This window comes from Ranitomeya variabilis, chromosome 1 (assembly GCF_051348905.1).
Source record: "Ranitomeya variabilis isolate aRanVar5 chromosome 1, aRanVar5.hap1, whole genome shotgun sequence".
Classification (NCBI taxonomy): Eukaryota; Metazoa; Chordata; class Amphibia; order Anura; family Dendrobatidae; genus Ranitomeya; species Ranitomeya variabilis.
The window spans coordinates 844,697,021-844,707,266 of record NC_135232.1 but is presented as its reverse complement, the minus strand read 5'-3'; the positions used below and the strand labels follow the sequence as shown (position 1 = coordinate 844,707,266).

General features: G+C 44.5%; 1 long non-coding RNA gene across 1 annotated transcript; it reads left to right on the top strand.

Annotated features, from left to right (window-relative positions):
* The first annotated feature begins 7,554 nt into the window (after positions 1–7,554).
* Positions 7,555–8,960, top strand: LOC143773313 (uncharacterized). The gene is made up of 4 exons (XR_013215151.1): positions 7,555–8,292; positions 8,379–8,437; positions 8,512–8,573; positions 8,755–8,960. It is a non-coding gene; the product is annotated as an uncharacterized LOC143773313 (long non-coding RNA).
* Positions 8,961–10,246: the final 1,286 nt, after the last annotated feature.

Sequence of the window (10,246 nt, the reverse complement as noted above, 5' to 3'; positions counted from 1 at the left end):
ATACACCAACAGCGTCTTGGTCTATTTCCTCCTCACTCCAATCTCTCCTCCACTGAGAAACAAGCTCTGTCCTCTCTTCACGCTAATACATCTATTATAGTGAAGCCAGCTGACAAAGGGGGAGCGATCGTCGTTATGAACCGTGCACAGTACATAGGGGAGATTAACCGACAACTAGCTGATACTAATACCTATGATATCATACCAAGAGACCCAGTGGCAACCATCAGTCACAAAATCAAAACCATGATCGACACCTACTTGACCCAACATACCATCGATCAAAAAACAGCCACTTTCCTTATAAATCCCCATCCTGTGACACCGGTTTTTTACATATTACCCAAAATCCATAAATCGCTACTAAATCCCCCAGGCCGACCTATAGTAGCCTCTACAGATTCTGTCCTGTCTCCTCTATCTGTCTTTTTGGAAAGAATACTTACACCACTAGTCAGAACCACCCGATCCTTTCTCTTGGACACGGGACATTTTCTTGATATCATTAAACGGCTTGACAGAGTACCACCCGACAGTACTTTAGTTACACTTGACGTAAATAGCCTCTACACGTCAATCCAACACACTAAAGGTATCGAGGCCACTAAACATCTACTATGTCTGTCTTCAATATCAGAAGACGCCAAACAACTCTGCATGGACCTACTTACCCTGGTGCTCCATGAGAATTATTTTTTGTTTGAGGACACCTTTTACGTACAAAAGTGCGGCACCGCGATGGGTTCGAACGTTGCGCCAGCGTATGCCAACGCGTTTATGAACCACTTTGAAACAACCCATGTGTTCACCAATAACCTTTTTTTGCAGCACGTTCTATGTTATCACCGCTATATTGATGACATTTTCCTCATTTGGACTGGTACTTCTGACGCATTGACATCCTTTCACTCCCACCTAAACTCTGTTCTCCCGGAGCTTCAATTCACTATTCATTTTGACAGCATCTCAGTACCCTTCCTAGATACCAAGGTCCTCAAGGACACCAATGGTAGTCTCTCCACTGATATGTATTGCAAACCCACTGACTGTAATAGTCTTTTGCACTACACCAGCTGCCATCCACGTTCACTAAAAAACAGTCTGCCGCGTTCCCAACTACAAAGGGTAGCACGTATCGTCTCTGACCCAGTGACATTATCTGACAGATTGGACACAATGACCTCCAAATTCCAAACACGGTGCTATCCTCCTAAATTGCTCGCTGTAGAGAAAACACGCATCCTTTCACCTCCATCACCTCAGCCCCCGAGAAATACACGAGAAAGGATTCCTTTCGTACATGTATTTCATCCGCTGGTACCCAAAGTACATTCCATCATAAGGCGGCATTGGCCACTCCTAGCGAAAGCTTATCCCACTATTTCTCCTTTTAGTGAACCAGCCTTGATGTGCAATAAAAGACCTCCCAACATTAGGGACAAGCTCGTGAGGGCTGATATCGGTAGCAAGCGTCCTACCACCATGCAGAGGGTATTGAGCACTCGGCGAAACGGCACATTCCCCTGCCTAAATTGTGCAGCCTGTTCAAACGTAATTAAATCAGACACCATAACGCACCCAAGATCTGGGAAGTCATATCCAGTACGCGGATTTCATACGTGCGACTCCAACTTTGTTGTCTATTTAATAAAATGCCCATGCGGTCTCCTGTACGTAGGGGAAACCACGCAGCACATTAAGGACAGAATTGCTAGTCACAAGTCCACGATTAGGTGCGGAAAAAATTGGTTACCTCTACCTGACCATTTTACCAAATTTAGACATACTGTGGCCCAGCTCAAATTTCAAGTCATTGAGCACGTACTGTTGTGAATTTGGATTCTGGGCTCCCCCGGTGGCTACTGGTGGAATTGAACTTGTGTCATCATCTTCCCTGTTCACCTGTTCTCATCAGATCTGGGTGTCGCTATATAACCTGGCTTCTCTGTTAGTTGCTTGCCGGTCAACAATGTTATCAGAAGCCTCTCTGTGCTTGTTCCTGCTCCCAGACATCTACTAGATAAGTTGGACTTTCGTCCTTGTTTGTTTTTGTTTTTTGGTTCCAGTTCACAGCTGCAGTTTCGTTACTGTGTCTGGAAAGCTCTTGTTGATCAGGAATTGCCACTCTGGTATTATGAGTTAATGCCAGAGTCCTAAAGTAATTTCTGGATGGTGTTTTGTTAGGGTTTTCTACTGACCATGAAAGTGTGCTTTCTGTCTTCTGCTATCTAGAAAGCGGACCTCAAATTTGCTAAAACTATTTTCCTGCTGCGTTTGTTATTTCATCTAAAATCACCGCCAATATATGTGGGGGGCCTCTGTCTCCTTTTTGGGCATTTCTCTAGAGGTGAGTCAGGTCTTATATTTCCCTCTGCTAGCATTATTTAGTTCTCCGGCCGGCGCTGGGCATATAGGGATAAAAAGTAGGACATGCTACCTGGCTACTTCTAGTTGTGCGGTAGGTTTAGTTCATGGTCAGTACAGTTACCATCTTCCAAGAGCTTGTTCCTATATAGGCTTATGCTAGTTCTCTGGCCATGGAGATCATGACAGTTTGACCGGCCAACTAAAGGGTTAAAATCCTTGGCTGAGAAAGGAGAGAAATAAGAAGTCTGCTGAGAGTTTTTTTTTTTTTTTGTGCTCTTAATTGGATCACTTGCCAGTCTGTCTATGCTGCAGTCTTTCTTTTTTTTTCTCTCTCCTTCTAATCTTTGAATGGCTCTGTGTGCACCTGTCTATAATGGATCTTCAGAGTGTAACTGCAGGTTTGAATAATCTCGCCACGAAAGTACAAAGTTTGCAAGATTTTGTTGTTCATGCTCCGGTATCAGAGCCGAGAATTCCTTTGCCGGAATTCTTCTCAGGGAATAGATCTGGCTTTCAGAATTTTAGAAATAATTGCAAGTTATTTTTGTCCCTGAAATCTCGTTCTGCTGGAGACCCTGCACAGCAGGTTGGGATTGTGATTTCCTTGCTCCGCGGCGACCCTCAAGACTGGGCTTTTTCATTGGCACCAGGGGATCCTGCGTTGCGCAATGTGGATGCGTTTTTTCTGGCCTTGGGGTTGCTCTATGAGGAACCTCATTTGGAACTTCAGGCAGAAAAAACTTTGATGTCCCTATCGCAGGGGCAAGATGAAGCTGAAATTTACTGCCAAAGATTCCGTAAATGGTCTGTGCTTACTCAGTGGAATGAGTGTGCCTTGGCGGCTACTTTCAGAGAGGGTCTCTCTGATGCCATTAAGGATGTTATGGTGGGGTTCCCTGTGCCTGCGGGTCTGAATGAGTCCATGACAATGGCCATTCAGATCGATAGGCGTCTGCGGGAGCGCAAACCAGTGCACCATCTGGCGGTGTCCACTGAGAAGACGCCAGAAAGCATGCAGTGTGATAGAATTCTGTCCAGAAGCGAGCGGCAGAATTTTAGACGGAAAAATGGGTTGTGTTTCTATTGTGGGGATTCTACTCATGTTATATCAGCATGCTCTAAGCGTACTAAAAAGCTTGATAAATCCGTTTCCATTGGCACTTTACAGTCTAAATTTATTTTGTCTGTGACCCTGATTTGCTCTTTGTCATCTATTACCACGGACGCCTATATCGACTCTGGCGCCGCTTTGAGTCTTATGGATTGGTCCTTTGCCAATCGTTGTGGGTATGATTTAGAGCCTTTGGAGACTCTTATTCCTCTGAAGGGGATTGACTCCACCCCATTGGCTAATAATAAACCACAATACTGGACACAAGTAACTATGCGTATTAATCCGGATCACCAGGAGACTATTCGTTTTCTGGTGCTGTATAATCTACATGATGATTTGGTGCTAGGATTGCCATGGCTGCAGTCTCACAACCCAGTCCTTGACTGGAGAGCTATGTCTGTGTTGAGCTGGGGATGTAGGGGGACTCATGGGGACGTACCTTTGGTTTCCATTTCATCATCTATTCCCTCTGAAATCCCTGAGTTCCTGTCTGATTATCGTGACGTCTTTGAAGAACCCAAGCTGGGTTCACTACCTCCGCACCGTGAGTGCGATTGTGCTATAGATTTAATTCCGGGTAGTAAATACCCAAAGGGTCGTTTATTTAATCTGTCTGTGCCTGAACATGCTGCTATGCGAGAATATATAAAGGAGTCCTTGGAAAAGGGACATATTCGTCCATCGTCATCTCCCTTAGGAGCCGGTTTTTTCTTTGTGTCAAAAAAAGACGGCTCTTTGAGACCATGTATTGATTATCGGCTTTTGAATAAAATCACGGTTAAATATCAATACCCATTGCCGTTGCTGACTGATTTGTTTGCTCGCATAAAGGGGGCCAAGTGGTTCTCTAAGATTGATCTCCGTGGGGCGTATAATTTGGTGCGGATCAGGCAGGGGGATGAGTGGAAAACCGCATTTAATACGCCCGAGGGCCACTTTGAGTATTTGGTGATGCCTTTTGGTCTTTCTAATGCCCCTTCAGTCTTCCAGTCCTTTATGCATGATATTTTCCGCGATTTTTTGGATAAATTTATGATAGTGTATCTGGATGATATTCTGATTTTTTCGGATGACTGGGACTCTCATGTCCAGCAAGTTAAGAGGGTTTTTCAGGTTTTGCGGTCTAATTCTCTGTGTGTCAAGGGTTCTAAGTGCGTATTTGGGGTTCAGAGAATTTCCTTTTTGGGATATATTTTTTCTCCCTCTTCCATTGAGATGGATCCTGTCAAGGTTCAAGCTATTTGTGATTGGACGCAGCCCTCTTCTCTTAAAAGTCTTCAGAAATTTTTGGGCTTTGCCAACTTTTATCGTCGATTTATTTCTGGTTTTTCGGATGTCGTTAAGCCATTGACCGATTTGACTAGACAGGGTGCTGATGTTGCTAATTGGTCCCCTGATGCTGTGGAGGCCTTTCAGGAGCTTAAGCGCCGTTTTTCTTCTGCCCCTGTGTTGCGTCAGCCTGATGTGGCTCTTCCTTTTCAGGTTGAGGTCGACGCTTCTGAGATCGGAGCTGGGGCAGTGTTGTCGCAGAAAAGTTCTGACTGCTCCGTGATGAGGCCTTGTGCCTTCTTTTCCCGTAAATTTTCGCCCGCTGAGCGGAATTATGATGTTGGGAATCGGGAGCTTTTGGCCATGAAGTGGGCGTTTGAGGAGTGGCGCCATTGGCTTGAGGGGGCCAGACATCAGGTGGTGGTATTGACTGACCACAAAAATTTGATTTATCTTGAGACCGCCAGGCGCCTGAATCCTAGACAGGCGCGCTGGTCATTATTTTTTTCTCGGTTTAATTTTGTGGTGTCATACCTACCGGGTTCTAAGAATGTTAAGGCGGATGCCCTTTCTAGGAGTTTTGAGCCTGATTCACCCGGCAACTCTGAGCCCACAGGTATCCTTAAGGATGGAGTTATTTTGTCAGCCGTTTCTCTAGACCTGCGGCGGGCCTTGCAGGAGTTTCAGGCGGATAGACCGGATCGTTGTCCGCCTGATAGGCTGTTTGTTCCTGATGATTGGACCAGTAGAGTCATCTCTGAGGTGCATTCTTCTGCATTGGCAGGTCATCCTGGAATTTTTGGTACCAGGGATTTGGTGGCAAGATCCTTCTGGTGGCCTTCCCTGTCACGAGATGTGCGAGGCTTTGTGCAGTCTTGTGACGTTTGTGCTCGGGCCAAGCCTTGTTGTTCTCGGGCTAGTGGATTATTGTTGCCCTTGCCTATTCCTAAGAGGCCTTGGACGCACATCTCGATGGATTTTATTTCAGATCTGCCTGTTTCCCAGAAGATGTCTGTCATCTGGGTGGTGTGTGACCGTTTTTCTAAGATGGTCCATTTGGTTCCCCTGCCCAAATTGCCTTCTTCTTCCGAGTTGGTTCCCCTGTTTTTTCAAAATGTTGTTCGTTTGCATGGTATTCCTGAGAATATCGTTTCTGACAGAGGAACCCAATTTGTGTCTAGATTTTGGCGGGCATTCTGTGCTAGGATGGGCATAGATTTGTCTTTTTCGTCTGCTTTTCACCCTCAGACTAATGGCCAGACCGAGCGGACTAATCAGACCCTGGAGACATATCTGAGGTGTTTTGTGTCTGCTGACCAGGATGATTGGGTTGCTTTTTTGCCATTGGCGGAGTTCGCCCTCAATAATCGGGCCAGCTCTGCCACCTTGGTGTCCCCGTTTTTCTGTAATTCGGGGTTCCATCCTCGATTTTCCTCCGGTCAGGTGGAATCCTCGGATTGTCCTGGAGTGGATGCGGTGGTGGAGAGATTGCATCATATCTGGGGGCAGGTGATGGACAATTTGAAGTTGTCCCAGGAGAAGACTCAGCTTTTTGCCAACCGTCACCGTCGTGTTGGTCCTCGGCTTTGTGTTGGAGATTTGGTGTGGTTGTCTTCTCGTTTTGTCCCTATGAGGGTCTCATCTCCTAAGTTTAAGCCTCGGTTCATCGGTCCGTATAAAATATTGGAGATTCTTAACCCTGTTTCCTTCCGTTTAGACCTCCCTGCATCCTTTTCTATTCATAACGTTTTTCATCGGTCGTTATTGCGCAGGTATGAGGCACCGGTTGTGCCTTCCGTTGAGCCTCCTGCTCCGGTGTTGGTTGAGGGTGAGTTGGAGTACGTTGTGGAGAAAATCCTAGACTCCCGTGTTTCCAGACGGAGACTCCAGTATCTGGTCAAGTGGAAGGGATACGGCCAGGAGGATAATTCTTGGGTCACTGCATCTGATGTTCATGCCTCCGATCTGGTTCGTGCCTTTCATAGGGCCCATCCTGATCGCCCTGGTGGTTCTGGTGAGGGTTCGGTGCCCCCTCCTTGAGGGGGGGGTACTGTTGTGAATTTGGATTCTGGGCTCCCCCGGTGGCTACTGGTGGAATTGAACTTGTGTCATCATCTTCCCTGTTCACCTGTTCTCATCAGATCTGGGTGTCGCTATATAACCTGGCTTCTCTGTTAGTTGCTTGCCGGTCAACAATGTTATCAGAAGCCTCTCTGTGCTTGTTCCTGCTCCCAGACATCTACTAGATAAGTTGGACTTTCGTCCTTGTTTGTTTTTGTTTTTTGGTTCCAGTTCACAGCTGCAGTTTCGTTACTGTGTCTGGAAAGCTCTTGTTGATCAGGAATTGCCACTCTGGTATTATGAGTTAATGCCAGAGTCCTAAAGTAATTTCTGGATGGTGTTTTGTTAGGGTTTTCTACTGACCATGAAAGTGTGCTTTCTGTCTTCTGCTATCTAGAAAGCGGACCTCAAATTTGCTAAAACTATTTTCCTGCTGCGTTTGTTATTTCATCTAAAATCACCGCCAATATATGTGGGGGGCCTCTGTCTCCTTTTTGGGCATTTCTCTAGAGGTGAGTCAGGTCTTATATTTCCCTCTGCTAGCATTATTTAGTTCTCCGGCCGGCGCTGGGCATATAGGGATAAAAAGTAGGACATGCTACCTGGCTACTTCTAGTTGTGCGGTAGGTTTAGTTCATGGTCAGTACAGTTACCATCTTCCAAGAGCTTGTTCCTATATAGGCTTATGCTAGTTCTCTGGCCATGGAGATCATGACAACGTACCTCGCCCCAGGAGAGGGGGAGATCATATTAAACTTCTCAAGGCACGCGAGACACACTGGATTTATAAATTGGATACCTTGACTCCAAAGGGACTCAACAGAGAGATTGATTGGCGGGTATAAGCATGATTTGAATTATTGTATTTAATCCATAACCACATTTCTTTTTCAGACTCGTTAATATCTTACTACTCCCATTCCACTAAATTGGGTGAGTTGCCCTTAGCCTTATAGCCTCCATAACTGTATCTTACCTATCTAGGTTGTGCAGCTTTTATTTTGATTTTTATTTTTTATTTCATTTTCATTTTTAATTTTACCCTACTTGGTTGTAGCTCTTTTTGCCCTGTGGTAGATTATAACTCCTATATCCCTAGCCAGACACCATGCACTCTGGCATTATTGCCGTCGTATAGCCCCAGTACCTCATTCACACTACAGGTAGTGCACTACTAAAGCACTGCTATGGCATTCCCAGACCGGTGCGCAGCCCTTATATTACTATCAGCGTACTGCACAACTTCTCCATTCAGCGTTACTCCCAGCTGCAGGCGGCGCTTGGTTGCTAGGACACCATAACCAGCACCAGCGCTTGCGCAATCAGGCCCCACAGTACAGCGGCATGTCACTTCCGGTCCGCACCAACCACTTCCGGTGCGGCGGACATTAAAGACACGCACGCCGTCTCCACCATAGACCAGGCACACGCTACATCTGAGCACAGCGCGGGAGCGCCGCTCACATACAGGAACTACTCAGGTAATAGCCACTAGCTTCATCTTGGTCTCTACATTCAGGCTGGTATACTATGGGAGTACCATATGCGCATTTCTTGCCCTAAACAGGTCCACACTATTAGAAGGGAACTTCTATTGATATATACGTACCTAATACAGTATCCAAGGTAACCTAACAGATTCTATGGGCACCTTTTCCAAATATACTACTGCAGCTAACCTTTGCTCACTATCTCCACAGAACGCCTATATTGCACCGCTGGGACTATTTCCTCCCTATGCACCAATCTATTATCTGATAAGGTAATCACCTGTGCAACTCACTACCTGTATTCTGAGATATGCTTTGTTGTCATTTGCAGTTATGTGTATTCAGGTTCTTGGATTACATTATATATGTAGCAAATAAAGTACTATTAGGAGTATTTCTTTTCCTCTGCATTGTAGATACTCTATTGGCACTCATTGTTATTCCTATTCACAGGATGCACAGGACTATTTTGTACCTTCACCTACACTCGACCCCTGGTCGTCACTTCCACAGACGTCCTCGTATGTCTGTTAGTGGACACGTATCTTCGCTTCTTCCCTTTACCTCTAGGATGACTCATGATTGTTTTTGTTGTATTATTTCATGTTATTTAATTTATTTGTGTTGTTTTGCGTATTTTCCTTTTTTTCTACAGCGAACACGTGAAAAAGGCTCTGGTTGAGCCGAAACGTTGTTGTTTATCGCATATACTGTAATATTCTGTTACGCTCCCAATAAACTAATAGAATTCTTGCATAAACTAAATTCATATGAGTGTGCGGTGAATTTCAACAATCCTGGCTAAGATTAAACATTTATGCTTTTTGTATCTTTGTTTTGAAACAGCTCAGTTAAGTAGCTGGTAAATCTCCTTAATAGAGAACACTTGGAGAAAAACCCAGCACCTCCTAGTCAGAAATTGGACGACTGAGTTATGTATGTGTTCTATTTGTGAAAAACAAATACGTGAGGTTTGGATATCTGAATTAGGCCTAATTTTGTAATTCAACATTCCAGTACACTAAATTTAATGAAAGAAAAATATCAATAACCATGGGCTCAATTTGTAGTGTGTCAAAGTTGGGTTTAATGGGCAGACATTGTTTTTTTTTCTTATACCCGTACAGTGTAACAACACCGGAGCAGTTACTTTGCTGTTGCCATTCTACTTAATTCTGTGGCTGGAATGCTTTGGCAAAGTCAAAACAGCAGTATGCTATGTAGTGCCTATTAACCTTTTACACCTTATTTGTATTTGGACTTCGACCATGCAAGATTGTTAACATACGGTAATAGAAACTTGGAACAAAAGGAATTAGACCATTCTGAAATTAAAAGTGGAAGCTGGAAAGCAAATATGAAAGCTGCCCATGTTCCAGAATAAGTTATGTGCAAACACAATTACGTTTACAAGAACAGGTAAGCACCATAAAGGAAACTTGTGTGTAGACTGGCATTATACCAAGAAAGACATTAATTATTGTTGTAAGCGCCATTAATACAAAGCATCTAAGGTGCAGAGAACAGTTATCAGTGTCATATTTTTTTTACCTTTGCTACAAAGGAAATTAAATTTTCATCTAAAAAGGCAAATAGAGGTCTATAAACTAGCACTGTGTGTCCTTGATTAAATAAGACATAGTTACTTACCGGTAATGGGATTTCTGAGAGCCCATGACAGCACCACGGAGCGAGGGGATCCGCCCTTCAGAGACAGGGAACATACAGATAAAAAGAGCGGTACCTCTCCCTCACATCAGTTGATTTACAGAGCACAGGAGGACTTACAGGTTAATGACAACAAAAAAATGTATCCTTTATCAGTTTATACTGCTTATCAGAAAAAACACTGTGTCTATACATAAACACACTACAAACAGTGAAAACATGCTCACCACACACGTGATGGGAGGGAATAAATGGGTGCTGTCATGGGCTCTGAGAA